The 19,554-nt window shown below is 35.4% G+C and overlaps 1 protein-coding gene and 1 long non-coding RNA gene across 5 annotated transcripts in view; one reads left to right on the top strand and one right to left on the bottom strand.

The window, feature by feature from the left end:
• The window catches only part of LRRTM4 (leucine rich repeat transmembrane neuronal 4), an 809,020-nt gene that overhangs the window by 559,089 nt on the left and 230,377 nt on the right, over positions 1-19,554 (bottom strand). The gene's annotated exons all lie outside the window — the stretch shown is intronic.
• The window catches only part of LOC103347647 (uncharacterized), a 42,705-nt gene that overhangs the window by 18,651 nt on the left and 4,500 nt on the right, over positions 1-19,554 (top strand). Inside the window, exon 4 of one of the 3 annotated variants that reach the window (XR_011386910.1) lies at positions 12,012-15,432. The exons of the other annotated variants lie outside the window; for them this stretch is intronic. This is a non-coding gene — a long non-coding RNA (uncharacterized lncRNA). Of the gene's footprint in view, positions 1-12,011; positions 15,433-19,554 lie in introns of those variants that run through there. 3 annotated transcript variants of the gene reach the window in all.

The following is a 19,554-nucleotide window of genomic DNA, read 5'->3' as shown; positions in this document are numbered from 1 at the left end:
TGGATCCATTATCAGTACAATCTAAGATAAACAAAAAGTAGTTCTATAAAAATGTATTAATGTGGCCGGCGCTGCGGCTCACTAGGCTAATCCTCTGCCTTGCGGCGCCGGCACACGGGGTTCTAGTCCCGGTTGGGGTGCCGGATTCTGTCCCGGTTGCCCCTCTTCCAGGCCAGCTCTCTGCTGTGGCCCGGGAGTGCAGTGGAGGATGACCCAAGTCCTTGGGCCCTGCACCCCATGGGAGACCAGGATAAGTACCTGGCTCCTGCCATCGGATCAGCGTGGTGCGCTGGCCGCGGTGGCCATTGGAGGGTGAACCAACGGCAAAAGAAGACCTTTCTCTCTGTCTCTCTCTCTCACTGTCCACTCTGCCTGTCAAAAAATTTAAAAAAAATGTATTAATGTGACATCTTAAAAAAATACTTTAATTTCCAGAACTCTCTTCTGTGATGGAACTCAAGGAGACAGGTTGTCTGAAAATTCTTGAGGCATTATGACACAAAAGTTGAAAACTACTGCAATATCTGAAAAACCTAAATTATAACTGAAATACAATTTTCCAATCCTATCCTCAATTTAATCTCATGAAATTTCTAACTGAACAATAAAGTTTGCTTACTTCAAGAAACATCCTGCTTTTGTCTTTATAAGTGACAAATAACTTGAATAGAAACAATACTTTTGCAATCCGTATTTTAATACAGATCTGAATTTTGCTGACACCTTAAATTATGATCATGCCTTACTACTAACATAACTCTAATCTAATAAACATTATTTATTAAGATCTGTAAGAGGGACTGGCATTGTGGTACATGAGTTACACTGGGTTAAGCTGCTACTTATACCTTCAATATCCCATATTGCCATGGTGGTCTGAGTTCTGGCTGTTCCACCTCTAACCAGCTCCCTGATAAAACACCTGGAAAAGTAGTGGAAACTGGCCCAAGTACTTGGGCCCCTGCCACCCATATATGAGACCCAGATGTGGAGCATTTGGCTTTGGCCTGGCTGTCATAGCCATTTGGGGAGTGAACCAGGGGATGGAAGAATCTTGTTCTGTCTCTCCTTCTGTCAATCTGCCTTTCAAGTAAGTAAAACAAAACATTTGAGTAAACAAAAAAGAAAAAGGAAAGGCTGTAGAAAACACCTGCAGTGATTGATAAGATGAATAGAGATGAAGTATACAATTGTTCATATATATAAAACATAGAATACTCTATAAAGTCATTTTACTTTTCCATCTGGCCAAGGTGTAAACTAAAAGCATAAATACAACAAATATATTTTAAATATGACAGGCTTCACGGTCATTGTTTGCAATAGATTTCTTTTGTTAAGAAAAATATTATGCAACCTATGAAACCGATAAAAGATTAATATCCAGAATCTATAAGGAGCTCAAGAAACTCAACAACAATAAGCAATCCAGTTAAGAAATGGGTGAAGGACTTAAACAGGCATTTTTCAAAAGAAGAAATGCAAATGGCCAACAGACACATGGAAAAATGCTCAGGATCACTAGCTATCAGGGAAATGCCAATCAAAACCACCATGAGGTTTCACCTCACCCCAGTTAGAATGGCTCTTGTACACATATCAACCAACAATAAATGCTGGTGAGGATGTGGGGAGAAAGGTAGCCCAGTCCAATGCGGTGTGAAGGTAAACTGATGGAGCCATCCTTACAGACAATACAGAGATACCACAGAAAGCTGAAAATAGACCTACCATATGACCCAGCCACCCCTCCTGGAAATTTACCCAACGAAAAGAAATCATCATCTGAAAGAGTTATCTATACCACCAAGATCATTGCACCACAATTCACAACAGCTAAGATATGGAATCAACCCAGATGTCTGTCAACTGAAGACTGGATAAAGAAATTAGGATATATATACACTATGGAATACCACTGAATGATTGAACAAAATGGATGCAACTGGAAACCATTATACTTAGTGAAATAAGCCAGTACCAAAAAAAAAAAAATACCATATATTTTCGCTGCTCTGAGGTAACTAATAGAGTACTTAAAATATAATGCATTGGAGTCAAATGGACATTTTAAGACTCAATTTTTTACAGCCCTTGTCTCTACTGTTACTGAACACTATTTTTTCTTCATACTATTTGCTCAACTCTGTACTTAGTGCAGGGTTAATCTTATGAGTGTAAAGTAAAATAAAAATAGATCTTTGTAAAAATTAAGAGTGGGAATAGGAGATAGAGGAGGAAGGAAGAGGAGGCAGGGCGGGAGCATGGGCTGGAGGGCGGGTAAGGTGCAAAGTATCACTATGTTCCTAAATCTAAATATGAATGTACAACCGTTCTCCCCACCTGTCAAGATATACAGCCATGGGCCACATGATGACATTTTGGTCAATGACAGTTTCTATGTAGCACCACGTTCCCAGAAGAAAATAACAGAGTGAAAAATTCCTATTACATTATAGTCTTCCAAAGATCATAGCACATTTGTTACTCACATGTTTGTAATGATACTGGTGAAAACTATTGTGCTGGTAGCGTTATAAAAGTTTGTTGCACATCCAACTTTGTAGTATAGTGCAAAGAATGCTTCATACTATAAATAATGACTATGTTAATTGCTTTATTTATTTACTATCTATACTTTTTATAATTATTTTAGAAGATACGCATTAAAAAAATAGCACAAAACAGGATGTCATGTTATATCAGCAGTGCTTCCTACATCTGGTGTTGCCACATCTCTAGATTCTATCAAGAGGACATGTTGAGTGATTGACAGCCACCATTTGAGACTATGGAAGCAAACTTTATGATGTCTGTTCACTGTCAAATCCTCCCAACAGCATATTTCTCAGAATGTGTCCCCATCGTTAAGTGATACTTGACTGTAAATACATAGAAATCTTAACAGGTCTTATTTACATTTTCTTTATTACCACATGAGTGGTGAAGGGAAATTAACTTTAAAGCAATTCAGAGAAGATTCCTGAACTAAACAATGCACTTCAAAATTCAGCTTCTACTCTAAGAACTGGGAGGATTGTTTCACCTCTCCATGGTGACAGCCTATTTGTTCCTTTCAGCCAACTATCTCCAAAATGGAATACAGGAAAAATAAAAGCCTGTCAAGTAAAATCATTGCATTATCCACTGGAACAACACTGAGATGCTAAAAAGCAGGAAAGAAATCTAGAGGAGTTTACCCATTACAACTTATTGAAAAGAAATACTTTTAATCTTACAAAGAAAACATGTTGACAGATATATGGAAACCTAACAGCACACTGTCACTGGGTGTGAGGACATGATGTGAGATAATGATGATTTTTAAAAGTTTATTTGAAGCCCATATAGTCTGAGTACATGAAAGTGACACCTTCCAGAAAACGTGGGGTTAGTTTCTATCTAATTTGCAGAAGTGACTGACTATTCATAGGTCACTATCTTTAATCAGAACTGTTATTACAGATGGAAAACTTGTACTAATTTTTTGATGTTAGCATTTAGGTAAAAGTAAAATATTTTAAACTTTTGTCAGAATTCTAAAAAATAGAAGACAAATAAGAGGATTCAGCATTATCTGTGATAGTGATTGAATTCTACTGAAAACTAGATGGACAATTTGGTGCTAACTGCTTAATAAGCAACTCAATTCTTCATTTGTAATATAGAATTTACAGTAAGTAGCACATAGGTTTGTGGAGAAGAATAAATTATAAAATGCTTATTAAATAGAAAGTTCTCAATAAATAATTACTACTGTAGTAAATCAGATATACGCAACGCTCATGCATATTATGTATTGATTACTTCCTACTTAGAAAAAGATTGGAAGCACACATTAAATATGCATGTTCATTTGTTAACTTCCTGCTGGTCAATTATCTTCATCTATTTGATTAAAAAAGCGACTTGCCTCATATGGTATCCTATATTTTCTATTCCTTCCACAGTTACTAATAACAATATATACTAAGCTAAAGATTCTGTAAATTATAATGAAATGTAAATTATAATGGACAAATCACTTTAAATAAGTAGACACACTTTTAATTTTTTAAAATTGATCAAAGCTTTAACATATATGATTTAAAGCTACTTGGACTTGTTTCCTAGGACTAATGGCACTAACATAATTGTATCACAGAAAAATATATATTATACATTCTCAACATACTCTGAAACAGATGCTTCCTGAAGATTTTGTTTGCTTTTCTGTTCAACTTTACATATTTAAAAATGTTTACAAGAAAATGAATCATTTTTATGCTTTCAAATTTTATAGACATGAATCCTGAAAATTTCTAAGTTTTGGTTTGTATAATAAAGTAATTAAATGTGAAAAATTTAACAATAGAGATAATCAAGTAAATTATTGCCAAAAAGAATAGGAGTGGGCACTACCAACATAAGATATTATCAGAAAATATTTAATAAAGAATTGCATTTCATAAGATTTTTGCTTGGTATTGTATGTGTCCTAGAAAGTTTTTATTTTATGTCACTATGTCACAAAGACTATAGTAAGTAGTAATTACTACTAACAAAATTTAATATTGCACAAATTACTATCGTCATTCTTTTTCATTAACACAACTTGATAAAAAATAAAAAAAGCTATTGCCGAAACTATCACATTAATATTCCTCTGAGATTTGAGCTATAATTGCAATCACTTTTATTCTGCCCCATGAGACACAAGAGGAATGCAGAAGGCAGCTGGCAATCCACTCATGTAATTATGTTTCTCCCTATGCTTGAATTATTAGGCAGAATTTTTGCTAATAGAACTGCAAATGAATAGTATTCCACTCTTTTCATATTAAACTTTGTTATTCTTGGGCCATAGAAAGATTTCAAACACATGATATATGTCATATATCATATCTCTATAATCTTTAACCACAACTTAACAATACTATGAAGATAAAAATTTTAAGATATAAAACTAAGATATTGCCTAGCAACACCTTAAAATTTGAAAGTCATGAAAGTCTCTCAAAGAATGAGAAAAGTAAAATCACTCAAAAACTATTTGAGACATAGTTTTCATGTCATATAGGTAAAAATAAGAGCTAAGCAAAAATGGGCTCATTTTCCATGTATGAGAGAAGCCATAGAGGTATAGATACAAATGAAGACATACTTTTCTAGTCATTGCTGCAAACTCACATGAGGGCAGTAAACTTTCTATCTAAAGTACCCCAGAATGAGTTCCAAATTTAAAGTAACAAGATAGACCACTAATACAAAGTAAAGAATTCAGTGATGACACTGTTCAATCTTGATTCAATGTGGCATCCATGCCATTATTTCAAACTCTTTTTATTTCAGAAATAGTAGGGAAATCTATTATTTTTAAATATTAACAGTTTTGTTATGCTAAATGTTTCTTCTTAATCATTGAACCTGATATTTCAGATGCTATTTTTTAACACACCTTTCACAAATATTAATACCAGGACCCAAGAGTTCCTCTAGGTTAGCAGATAAAATGAAAAAAAAATCATAGGATCTGATGTCAGAATATGCCCAGCAGCACTGCTGTGAGATCAAGTAAAACAAATCAATGAGATTTCTTATTTTACTGGAGAGGGGAGGTGTTTTCAACAAATAGTGACTTAATTTTACTCTCATTTGCAATATGCCATGGGAATTCCTTCCATAAGCCGAGGGCATTTGTATTACCAAAAGTAGGGGGAGCTACTCACTCAACCAAACATGCTTAGGATGCATTCTGCAGAGATTTTGAGTCAAATATCTACATCAAGATAACGTTTCCTGAGATTCTAGAATGAGACTGGGTGAAACACTATCCCAGAGATGCTAGTGATGGGAGGGGCCAAGACCCCTTTTGCAAAGATCTTACCAGGGTAATTGAAACTAGCCTTTGGATGAAAATCTTTTTTTGCATGGCACTAGGGTGGGAGGTGAAAAAGGGAAATGACTTGGCAAACTACACTGAATCCTCCAGGTTTAGAGTAGGGTACCATAATTATCCTAGGTCCCCAGGCCCCATGACTGCAATGCTTTTGATTATATCTGTCTCACTCCCTCTGCAAGTGTAATGTTCCCAGAGAAATTCTAAAATATAAAAATTCAAATTTCAGTCATCTGCTTAAAAATCCTGTCTCTTCTTCTCCAGAATAAAATGTAATTGTCAGATTCATTTCTATGTATTTGAAAGTAGATTTGACTGAGCCAGCAGATTTTAGCAGAGAAGATGGTTACAATTCATATTTCAACAAGAAGTATTCTATATTTTGATAGTTAAGAAGTAAAAGTGATTAATTAGAGCAAAAGTGATACTGTGAGTGGTAGGACCGTAGTAGTGTCTAATTGTTAGGCCATATTTTACCAAACACAGGTTAGTATCTCAAGAATCACACCACTCTATCCTCAACACTTCCTGACAGGGGTGAACATGGGGCATATACTCAACAAAGCTGTACTGAATGAGTCAGTGGGAGAGCTCTTATGAGAAGTAAATGTGAGGTTTCAGAATCCATAAGGAAGATATAGAGAGTTTAGTGGAAATTCATCCTTCATTTAGGCTACCTTAATGGAACTATTTTTATACAGGCAATGAATAAAAACCAATGGAAAAAAATGTCAAATGGTTTACCTGCAAAAAAAAAAAAAAAAAAAAAAAAAAACTTTAGCGTTAAGTAAAGACAAAAAGAAAATCTAGAAGGGATTAGGTCTTGCCTTTCTTGTTTATTCCAAATGCTATCAGAACTAATGCCAGAATAACATGATAACTAATAATTGAGTTGTGCTGTGCCATTAGTAGACATTAGGCTCAGTGCTTTGCTTTCTCTACATTATCTTATTTACTCTCTAAAATAATCATGTGAAAATGGCATTGTATCTATTTCACATAGGCTGGGTCTTTAGAAAAGTATTGGAAATACAGATATGGAAAAAATTATGCATAATTTTTAAAATTTTTGTACATAATAAACTTTTTAAAAAATTATTTTTTTTGAAAAGCAGAGGGGAGTTGGGCAGAGAAAAAGCAAAAACAAGAGACAGTGCTCCCATATACTGGTTCCCTTCCAATTACAATGGCTGGCTGGGCCAGGTGAAATTGGAAATCCAGTGCTGGTCTTGACATAGACAGCAGTAAACTACATACTAGAGCCACCACTTGCTGTCTCCCATGGTCTGCATTATTAGGAAGCCGAAGCAAAGAGGCAGAACTGGGTATTGACCACAAATACTCAGGCATGAGACACAGGAATCTCAACTGTCCTCAATCATCTAGCTCAACATCCACATCTCAACTTACCTTTCAATTTCAATTTTGACCAACTTTTGGAAATATCTTTGTGTAAGTAAACTTAGTCTTACAGTGATAATTTTTCCAAGATTGTTTTAACAAAATTATCAATGTGTAACAACTATGTCATTCAAGATCTCTTGATAATATACTAAAAATGAAAAATCTCTAGTAATGATTCCAGAATAGCCAATCCTTTCATTCATTGACTATAGATTAATTCTTCAAAGAATATCATGTTGTAGATATGAAAAGGAAACCTGTTCAATGGCTATCAATCTTTGAGAATGTTGGTCTATACAAGCTAAAAGGTTAAAAAAAAATACACATAAAACTTAATTACTTGAGATTATTTAATTATAGTTTTCTAGATCTAAAGTTAATTGAATATCCTAACATTAATTGCCTAGTTTGTTGACCTATACAAGAATTGTCAAATTGCTTACATTTTCATAGATACCAATGGAGATCTTATATACTACATAAAAACTAAAGTGCAAGCTATTTTGAGATTCTTGAGTATTTTATCAAGTATTCTTGAATTACTTAAATTTTCAAAATGTTCACATACCAATCACACAGCCATTTTCTAATTTTGCACATTTCAGTGGTAAAGCTTCACCAGAAATCCTAGCTAAAATAATTGATTATACAACAAAGTATTTTTGTAGTAAACTTGCTTCTCAATCTTACTTTTCATTTATTAAAACTGGTACCTGAAAATAGTTCCAAAATTTGTACATGATATGCTGAATAAAATGCTTTAGACACTAGCAATTTCAAGTGTTTAGCATGCAACAGGCATAGCCCTAAAAGTCAATGCATGCTTTAAAATTTTCATTGCATATCCATGTGTTACTGCTGAGCCTTTAAAATCATTGCTTTGTTATGCTACTGAAAGTTGGCATGATATATTTTTGATATGAAACTTTAAACAAAAAAGGAGGATGTTGCCTGTTTTGAAGAAATGTACAAAGTGATACCTATAAAAATAGCATAACCAGAATTATCTATTTCATGCTTTTATAATAAAACAATTATACATCTTAAACTTCTAAAATCTTACTTATGAATTCACTATTACCAATTCTACATACTGTTTTTAAAAACCAGAGAAGCAGCAATTTAACATTATGCTTCACCACATTATTCAAAATGTATATTTTAGTAAAATTTAACCATGTGCTGTGATTGTATTTATGCCTTTTGTTAATGACTACTTATTCATCAACATATTGATGTACTACAATTTGTGTATCGATTCTACATATTTCATTTTTTAACATTATAATCAATTCTGCAATTTACTGATTACATAAACTGTAAACTATTTCAAGTAGGATTTCAAGACAAAGGTGTGATTTTTTTAAAGAAATTTACTATGTATTGCTTTTTAATGTATGAACAACAGAAATCAGATTCTGTGCCCTTTACATCCTACAGTGTCTGACAAGTCATTGAACAATGCAACCTGACAGGGTAAAGGGGTGATGGCTCATATCAGCTTGGTATGAAAGCTCCTTGCAACAGCTCTACTGCAGTTTACCATGGATTTGGGATATTGCTGATCAGCCCTGTACTGTAAAACCTTAAACTTGATAGTTTCCATTAAACCACACCTGAGGCATTGGGAGCTGACATATACCAAAATGTTATGCAAATGAGTCACACTAGTATTCAAATGGATATTCAGCTTTTGCAGCTGATAAATCCTTAGCATCTCTGTTCCCCTCAGCAGTTAACCTGAGACCAATTAGTGATAAAGTCAATGCAATTTTCCGAGATGCTGATACCTTTCTAAGTTAGAATATGAGAAACAATTATATTTTGAGCATGGTTCAATATAGGGACACTGGTTTTGAAATAAAGATTTTTTTTCTTTTCTTCATCCAGGTCATAGAGTAACAAGGTAGAAAAAAATAAATTTAAACAATAAATTGAAATTGCTAAGATGAAATCTCTAATGTTTTCAATCTATTTAAAACATTAAATACTAAATGTTTTTATATTTTTCCAAAATAACTACACTTTGCTTTTCTATGTTTGTTGTCCATGTGTGGGAACTAAAATGTGCTTGAATAAAATATAAATGGATTAGAGAAAAATTTGAAATATTCTCTAAAATATGAATAACTATTTTGCTCCTCAGTTAGTTGTCTTATAATTTTCATTCCAATATTGCAGACTTCCAGAGTTCATATACTCATTAACATTAGATTTTTTTCTCTATGTGACATGTGATATCTTATGCTTACTTTTTAAATTTAGTATTTCAATGTTTAATATATGTATTCATGAGCATATACACACTTTTACATGTTATTTCTATCACATATATATACATACACACACCATTTTGGCATTTTACTTTCATCTGCATAAGAATTAAAAAGTTGAGTCATGATAATGCAATATTTGGCGTAGATTAATAAAATACAATTCAAATTCATGTTAAAACATGTAAATACTCAAGATTAACATAAAAAGTGAATCATACTAGTATCTCACTTTTTAAGTGCCAATATTCAGAAAAGTATTCCAAATCCATCTTGAAAATAACATTGGGAACATTATAAGCATAAATAGATCAACATCTCAACTTCTTGATTTGTAACCTCAAATTGTATCAAAGGACTAGCCTTTTAATTTGCTAGCTTTAGTTCTTATTTCCTTTCTTCTTATGAGTCTCATGGGCATGTAATTTTTTTCCTTTATCATTTTAAATAACATACATAAATATCTACCTACTGGTCTGTCATCTTGAGATGATGTTTCTTACTCCATACCGTGTAAGTGAGGAATTTAATGTCATTACATTTCCCCATCTTTCTCATCACCCAACTTCCTGGCAGTCATCATGGTAGCAATGCATTTGTATTGACGTACTTTGATAAAAAGAGAAATCTATTCTTTTTTTTAGGCCAAACTACTCATTTACGTGTGTGTATCTATAGCAGTCTGTATCAAATTATTCTTTCTCTGAGTACAGGGTGGGGAATGGGGGTGGTTAAGTAATCCACAGATCTCTGTAGAATACAGAAACCATGGCTTTTACAATACAACTGAAAACAGGAACAAAAATACTAACCATAAACTCAAAATCACAAGAGAATATAATTTTTTTTTTATAAGACACTCTTTTTTTTTTTTTTTAAACTTTTATTTAATGCATATAAATTTCCAAAGTACGACTTATGGATTACAATGGCTTTCCCCCCATACCGTCCCTCCCACCCACAACCCTCCCCTTTCCCACTCCCTCTCCCCTTCCATTCACATCAAGATTCATTTTCGATTATCTTAATATACAGAAGATCAGCTTAGTATACATTAAGTATGGATTTCAACAGTTTACTCCCACACAGAAACATAAAGTGAAAAATAATAGATGATTTTTTTAAATGATGATGAAATCAGAGCAGACCTATTGTCATGTTTAATCCCAGTGAGAGTCAAGTTGGGAATTGATAATTTCTTTCTTTTTTTTTTTTTTTTTTTACAGAGGATCAGTTTAGTATGCATTAAGTAAGGATTTCAACAGTTTGCACCCCCATAGAAACACAAAGTGAAATATATTGTTTGAGTACTCGTTATAGCATTAAATCTCAATGTACAGCACATTAAGGACAGAGATCCTACATGAGGAGTAAGTGCACAGTGACTCCTGTTGTTGACTTTACCAATTGACACTCCTGTCTATAGCATCAGTAATCTCCCTATGCTCCAGTCATGAGTTTCCAAGGCTATGGAAGCCCTCTGAGTTCTCCAACTCTTATCTTGTTTAGACAAGGTCATAGTCAAAGTGGAGGTTCTCTCCTCCCTTCAGAGAAAGGTACCTCCTTCTTTGATGGCCTGTTCTTTCCACTGGGATCTCACTCGCAGAGATCTTTTGCCAGAGTGTCTTGGCTTTCCATGCCTGGTTTAGATCTGTAATTGATGCACAGTTATTCTTAAGTGTTGAAAATTAACTGAAATGTGATCCCTGTTGAACATGGTGGTGGGAATGGGAGAGGGAAGAGATGTATAATTTGGGACATGCTCAGGCTGACTTGCCCCAAGTGGTGGAGTTGGAAGCATACCAGGGGATTCCAATTCAATCCCATCGAGGTGGCATATACCAATGCCATCTCACTGTTCCAGGTGATCAGTTTCAGTTCACAGTTGGTCATGGTGAAGGGACTGGGAGTCAAAGGGAGCACATAGACAAGTCTAGTACCTGCTAACGCTAACTGATGGAGTAAATAAAGGGGAGAGTGATCCAACATGGGAAGTGAGATACTCAGCAGACTCATAGAATGGCAGATGTCCTAAATAGCACTCTGGCCTCAGAATCAGCCCTAAAGGCATTCAGAGCTGGCTGAAAAGCTCATGGGAGTATTTCAGGCATGGAAGAGAATATAATTTTTAAATCCACAATCTCTGGCAAAGGTAACATTAATTGAAAAGCAAACAGAAATGTAAATAAAAGAAAGGCTAATGGAGCCCAAAAAATCCTATCCATTAACCTCATCCAAAACAAGAATAATTTGTTAGAAATGAGAAAGCAGAAATAAAACTGCTTTATGATAATTCTCTCCCAACCATTTCCAATGTAGAATGACAGAAGCTGGGGCATAGTTTAAATAATGCACTCTTAAGTAACATTAAATTAATAACATGCACTGAAGAAATCAAATGGACAATTCTTCCAGGAAGGACAGAGTGACAAATGTCTCACTCTTCCATTCTCAAGATTCAGAAAATGCCGGAACACGAGAAATAAACATCATCTACCAAGCTATGTAGAAGAACTATCCAAATGCTGAAAATTTTACAGAATGTCTGCAAAATGAGGTACAGATACGGCCACAATAAAATAGCACACATTTCAAAGGATGTCTGGTAATTAACCTCTCTGATACAATGGTGTGCATTTGAGACAATTACTGGAGGTAATCTAAGCCCCATTGGGGCCTTCTGGCAGGGAAGGGAAATGCCTGCAAATCCTGTCAGGCTGGAAGAGTTGTTAACAGGAGGAAAGCCAGCCCCCAGGGGATGCAAGGCCACTGCACTGAGCAAAATGCCTGCAGTGGAATCCTTGGCAGGCCAGCAATTTTTAAATTAACAAAAGGCTGAACGCACAAGGAATATCTCAGGGGAGCCAAAGTCTTAAATACACCAGGCTATATCCATAGCATGGACGCTTATGTGACTATTAAAATAACAGTGTGGGTCAGGATGGTCAACCATAACCCTCAGGCCAATCCTGGCACACTTTATGCTTTTGTAAATAAAGTTTTATTGGAACACAGTTACACTCATTTATTTAACTGTTGTCTATGGCCACTTTTATGATAGAATGGCAAAGTGAACTAGTCACGACAGAGAACACTAAACAGAAATTGCTAAAATATTTGCTATCTTGTTCTTTACAATAAAGTTTTCTAACCTCAGGTAAGATAGACAACTATTTCACAAAATATAGACAGTTCAAAATGAAAAAGGAAATCACAACACTATGCGGGTATGCTAAGTTCTTATGTTTACAACTAAGTGTGTTCATGTGTTTACGTGTATGGATGTTAGGAAGGATAAACACCATGATGTTAACAATGGCAAGCTACATTAGGATAAGGAGCAACTTCATTTTATTATATCTTTATTGGTAAAAGAAATATGTAATAAGAAACTTAAAAATAGAAAATTTTAGAGCAAAATCATTGAGGGAGTTTTTATCACTGGTTCTGTGTGAAAAGTTTTCAGAAGAGCAGAATGGACCCTTCTAGTGTTATCAGCGGCATTGACCAGCCTCAAGGACTCTGTGGGCCTCACTCTAGTGCGGGGCAGGTTGCAAATTATTTCAAGGTTCCCTAAGCTTGATAGCAGTTGTCTGGGAAGCAGACAACTGCTCATTTTCAACCATGGTCTCACAAGCATGGATAGACTGTTATTTTCATCTGTGCTCCCTCAATCGAACATGGAACATCTGTCACCAAACTATTGTCTGATGTGGCAGCACAGGGCTCTCAATCTGAAAGCCAGCAGCTGCTTTAGGAAAGGAAATCAGACAAGAAAAACCAAATTGCATAACTATACAATACCACCTGGATTAGTTCCTTTCTAATAATAATGTTCATGGCAACAGTGAAATAATTATGACAAAACAGAAAAAAATTGTATTTATATATATAGAGAATGTGTGTGCCTCTGTATATAGTCTGTATTGCTCTTAAACTTTCATTTGATCTAAAATAAACTCAGAATAGGGATGTGAAAATGCATTTGAAAGATTTAAATCTCATAATTCCTACGTTGTAATTTAGTATGAAGTTAAGCCTTGGACTGGGAAGTTTGCTTTTAGTTGGCAAGTGTAAATCAGCAAGTATTACTACGGAATAGCCTCAAAATGAGAGTACCAGATTTTCTTGCATAAAAAAAGTCAACTGAACTGGTGAGCTCAAAATTACCTTTAAAACATTCTTACATTGGATTAGGGTACAAATTAGGAATTTGATTAATGTACAAGTCTGAGAAGGGCGGGCATTTGTCACAGCTGTTAACATTCTGGAATGGGATGCTGGCATTCCAAACAGAGTGCCCAGAAGATCGATTTAATATATACTAAGTAAAGATTTCATCAGTTTGCACCCACACAGAACATAAAGTGTAAAATACTGTTTCAGTACTAGTTACAGCATTAATTCACATTGAACAACACATTAAGGACAGAGATCCTACATGAGGAGTAAGTACACAGTGACTCCTGTTGCTGACTTAACAATTTGACACTCTTGTTTATGGTGTCGGTAATCTCCCTAGGCTCTAGTCATGAGTTGCCAAGGCTATGGAAGCCTTTTGAGTTCACCAACTTCGATCTTATTTAGACAAGGTCATAGTCAAAGTGGAAGTTCTCTCCTCCCTTCAGAGAAAGGTACCTCCTTCTTTGATGGCCCGTTCTGTCCAATGGGATCTCACTCGCAGAGATCTTTCATCATTTAGGTTGTCATCTTTTTTTTTTTTTTTTTTTTGCCAGAATGTCTTGGCTTTCCATGCCTGAAATACTTTCCTGGGCTCTTCAGCCATATCCGAATGCCTTAGGGGCTGATTCTGAGGCCAGAGTGCTGTTTAGCACATCTGCCATTCTATGAGTCTGTTGTGTATCCCGTTTCCAAGAAGCATTTGGGTGAAATCTATGGCTCAAGAGGAATTGCTTAACAAAGGGCACCAACAGTATCTGGGAGAAGGGCTTAATTCTTTTTTTATGTGACAGGTAGAGTTATAGACAGTGAGAGAGAGTGAGAAAGAGGTCTTCCTTCCATTCTTCCTTCTATTGGTTCACTCCCCAAATGGCCGGTACAGCCAGAGCTGTGCCAATCTGAAGCCAGGAGCCAGGTGCTTCCTCCTGGTCTCCCATGTGGGTGCAGGGCCCAAGCACTTGGGCCATCCTGACTGCACTCCTGGTCCACAGCAGAGAGCTGGACTGAAGAGGAGCAACTGAGAATAGAACCTGGTGCCCATATGGGATGCCGGCACCACAGGCGGATGATTAACCAAATGAACCACAGAGCCGGCCCCAGCTTGATTCTTCAAGCCTGGACACTTGAAACTGAATCCTGTTTGCTGGCTCTGAGAAATTAGGCAAGTTTGAAGTACTGTTTGTACATCAGTAAAGTGTGGATGATTAGACAGCTGCCTTTCTTCCTCATAAGGTTGTATTGGCAATCAAATGGGTTAATAGTTGTAAAGTGTTTAGCATAGTAGATTGCCTATACAAAAGGATATATGCATTGTTTAAATAAACAGTGCTAGGACCATCTGATTTGAAAAGCCGTAAGTGGACACTAATGTAAAGTTACCAGAGAGAATGAGCAACAATAAAGGTGAACTCAAGAAGGGAAGAAAAAAATGTTTTCAAGCTTAAGGCACAGTTCTAACACAGATTAAAAAAAGAAAAAGAGAAAAGAAAATCCAAAAGTCTCAAGACCATTGAGAACTCCAGTTTTGTTAGAAAACAACATCGAGGCCGGCACCTCAGCTCACTAGGCTAATCCTCTGCCTGCGGTGCCAGCACCCCGGGGTTCTAGTCCCAGTTGGGGCGCCAGATTCTGTCCTGGTTGTTCCTCTTCCAATCCAGCTCTCTGCTGTGGACCAGGAGTGCAGTGGAGGATGGCCCAAGTGCTTGGGCCCTGCACCCACATGGGAGACCAGGAGGAAGCACCTGGCTCCTGGCTTCGGATTGGCACAGCTCTGGCTGTACCGGCCATTTGGGGAGTGAACCAATGGAAAAAGGAAGACCTTTCTCTCTGTCTCTCTCTCTCTCTCTCTCACTGTCTAACTCTGCCTGTCAAAAAAAATAAATAAATAAAATAAATAAAAAATAAATGAAATGACATCAAAATCTAACAAAATACTGACAAATATGGGTAAATTTTACTTTTACGAAGGCTATTCAGAATGAATATGAGATAATACATGCAGGACTCTGTCGTCTTTTCTTTTATTATTGCAATAATGATGAAAAGGCAAAGTGTATTACTTCTTTTTTTCATCATTCAATTTTGGAGAGTAAATGAGTTCCAACAAACTCCACCCACACTCGACAACCCAACCTGGGACACAAAGAAAGGCAACATGTGGCGATTCTTTAAAAGCAACTCGCCTTCAATCCCTGTCATTTATGTCAATCTCTCTCATCTAACAGTATTTTCTATCCTGTAAAATATGTAATTCTTCAGTATTAATTAGGCATCACTTAAATCTTCCTAATTATGCACCACTGACCTGCTTATTCATGATTTATTTCAACCTTCTCTGGATTCTGATTGTTTCCAATCAATGAAAAATGCTGTTATTCATTCTTACAGTTATAACAACAAGGTGTCAACATAATTATGCAAATGCAATTTTATTTTACTGACATTACCAGATAATTTTAGATAACTAGGCACAGCTTCAATTATCTAATTCAAACCCCAACTTAAAATCTAAAATTGGAAGACCAAAATATTCCTCATTTTGTGTTGTTTAATGTGTAAATATCCTTTATTTCTTACTGCTTTTTAAAACTTATACTTCAATTAATTGATCTATGCATAATTGCTATGTGGTATTTAAAAACATAAACACTTCCATTTTCAAATTGTGGATTAAACATTATGTCTTCCCTAAAATTATATCTAATTAAATGGAAACCCAGCATCTATTAAGCCTAACCTAACTTGAAAAAAAATTAAAACAACCAAATACAAACTAAAGTAACTCTAGCCAAGATAGATATTTGATATGGCCTTTTCAGAATCATCAATGTTGAGATGATATTTAGAAGAATTTGGAGTCATACAAATAAGGTCAAGTGAGATATTAGTACCAATATTTCTTTGATCAGAGTTCTAGGAATGAAATGAAACTCTGAGAACAGTGTGTGCTAATAAACAGAGTAAATAAATGCCAAAAAAGTTGACATTCCCTCTTTAGGCTATTTCCACCCATCACTAGAAAATTTGGTTCATAGTGGCATACTTCAAGAATGTTTGAAGCAAATCTAACCTCAAGTGACAGAATCGTCTCTTTAGAACTGGTGCCACGATGCAGCTCCCTACCAATTTCCTTCCTTCTGGCATCCTGGAGCATCCTCCCTGATGCTCTTCTGCCCCAAACTCACTGATTTTCTTTGAATTCTTGTTATATACCTCGTTTCCCCATTGGTCATCTGTGAAGCATTCTCACTCCCAACTACTTCCTCACTCCTACCCCAGTACCAACAAATACATGACTCTAAAGCTGCCAGACATTTCTTCAGATGTGAAAATACCTCTGAATGTCAATGATTCTGTAAAGGCTATCCAGTGTCATTCAAGTTCCTTAGAAAACCAGCCTCCACCCAAGAATCAAAGCATTTAGAAGCATTATTACTGTCTCCTTCGAACAAAATGTTGTCATTTTATTACTATAAAAGTTTAAAGTAGACAAATTTTCATTTGAAAAAAAGAAGTTTAGAGCAAAAAGACAAACACTGTAATGCAATTGCTATGCCTTATTTTGAGCCAAAGTTGCCTTCCTGTTATCAAAATGTTTGTAGTACACATTATAATCGGCTCTTTGGCTACAGAGATTATTTTCAGAAAGTTTCCGGATTTCAGATGATTTTATTTTATGTTTATTTTCATCTACTAAATAAGGAGAGGGGGAGAGAAATCTTTCATCCTTTGACTGACCTGCCTTCTCCCAGGAAGCATTAGCAAGAAACTATATTGGAAGTGGAGTAGCTAGGACTTGGGTCTGCATTCCAATCTGGGATACAGGCATTCTGAGCGGCTGTTAACCCACCACATTGTATTGCCAGCCCTAGGGAGACAAATTTTCCTATCTAAGTTATATCAAGCTCCTGTGTGATATTCAAAACATCTAAGTTTTAAATTAGTTTTATTGTATCTTCAAATATAAGTTGTAATAGAGTATCGATTGTTACAGCCCTCATACTCTAGAAACATTTATTTTGTATAATTTTACTCTGCCCCATAATGTTCAATGAACACAGGCTGAACAATTTTTCCACACTAAATATTTGTATAAAATTTATTACATGAAAATCATATAATCTTATTTAAGTATGAAACACTTAGGATTAGAGTATTGATCCCATCAAAAGAGATCAGCAAGGTTCAGAGCTTAGAGTACAGGCTTTTATATGTTTTATACACCTATTTGTGCTATTTTTCTAAACTTTACCACTTTTTAATCTCTTTTACAATTATTATATGAGCTACACTTGACAGGTTTACTAGTTACAAGTTATTCTGCAAGATCATTTCCTAATTTTGTCATCACAGAGGGCAGTTACAAGAAAAAAACTGCCCAGTAAGATATAAAAAACTATCCTATGTCAATTGCAATTTAAAAAAAAAAAATTGAATGTACTTGAGAAGCAGAGCAAGAGCACACTCCCATCTACTGGTTCACTCCTCAAATGCCTACATTGGCAAGGACTCAACTGAGTCATCAGTCACTGCCCAGGGTCTCCAGTAACAGGAAGCAGGAGTCAGGTGCTCAGGCCTGGGATGAAACTCCATATTGATGTTGGACACAGGTATTCTAACCAGTGTTTTAGCTGCTAGATCAAATGCTCACCCCACAGTTATTTTTCAAGTTGAAACAACCATGAAGTATGTTTCCAATAATAAAAGCGCAAAGTTTTTTTTCTAAGTTTCTTCAGAGTTGTTGAATATTTAACAAAGCAAATATTCTCATTTACCATGGGTAGAACAATAAATTGCTACTGCCTTTCCAGAGGGCATATTGTTAGAAAATATAAAAATCTTTGAATTATACCTTCCTAGTAATTCCACTTTTAGAGCAAAAAAATATTTCAACATTGTAAATATTAATCAACACTGATGTTTTTCTCAGCTTTATTACTTACACAGAACAATTACGAAACCAAATCATGTAACATAACAAATCACTGTAGAACTATACAAAAGAATACATTACATAAACATTTAGAATGACGTTGTTTATGGTTGACGACAATTATATAAACTTAATGAGTAAAAAAGTAAAAATAATTTGTGATATCATCCATATGTACTTTAGAAAGGTAGCCAGTTAGGGGTCTGTGAAGAATATTAAAAAGTTGTAATGGTGTTATCTTTGCAGTTTCCTGTCACTTGTTAACTAATAAAAAACAAAATGTGAAAATGATCAATGTAATCATCTTTGGTATCCCATCTCTAGTTAAAAAACAAGGTTTGATTTTCTTGTAGGCTGTTATTTCTCTAACAAGAACTAAGCATTTCTATATTTTCTGTGCTTTGTCTAGGCACTTTTAATGGCTTTCTTTTCACTTTTCTGACTCTATTCCTATCAACTTTCACTAAAGCTCTTATAAGTGTGTAGTACTTTGTTATCTCATAATCAACTTAATAGTCTTCCAAAAATAAAATATATTGAAAATATCTTACATCCTAAACAGATGTTATTTTACCCTATGCATGGCTTCATTTGATGTCAAGCAGCATTCCTTAAATCATATGATACTATTTGATGTTATTCTTACTGAATAGGTAAATTACAGTATGTACACTGCTGAGATGGGGGCTGGTTGGAGTCTGGATCTGTTTGGCTTTTAATATGCAATTCTTGGGACTGGCATTGTGGTGCACCAGATTAAAGCTCCAGCCTGCAGCACTGGCATCCCATATGGGTGCCTGTTCGAATCTGGGCAGCTCCACTTCTGATCCAGCTCCCTGCTAATGGCACCTGGGAAAGCAGCAGAGGATGGCCCAGTGCTTGGGCCC

Source organism: Oryctolagus cuniculus, chromosome 2, assembly GCF_964237555.1.
Source record: "Oryctolagus cuniculus chromosome 2, mOryCun1.1, whole genome shotgun sequence".
Lineage (NCBI taxonomy): Eukaryota > Metazoa > Chordata > Mammalia > Lagomorpha > Leporidae > Oryctolagus > Oryctolagus cuniculus.
Note: the sequence above shows the minus strand (reverse complement) of the source record. Positions and strands in the feature narration are given on the sequence as shown.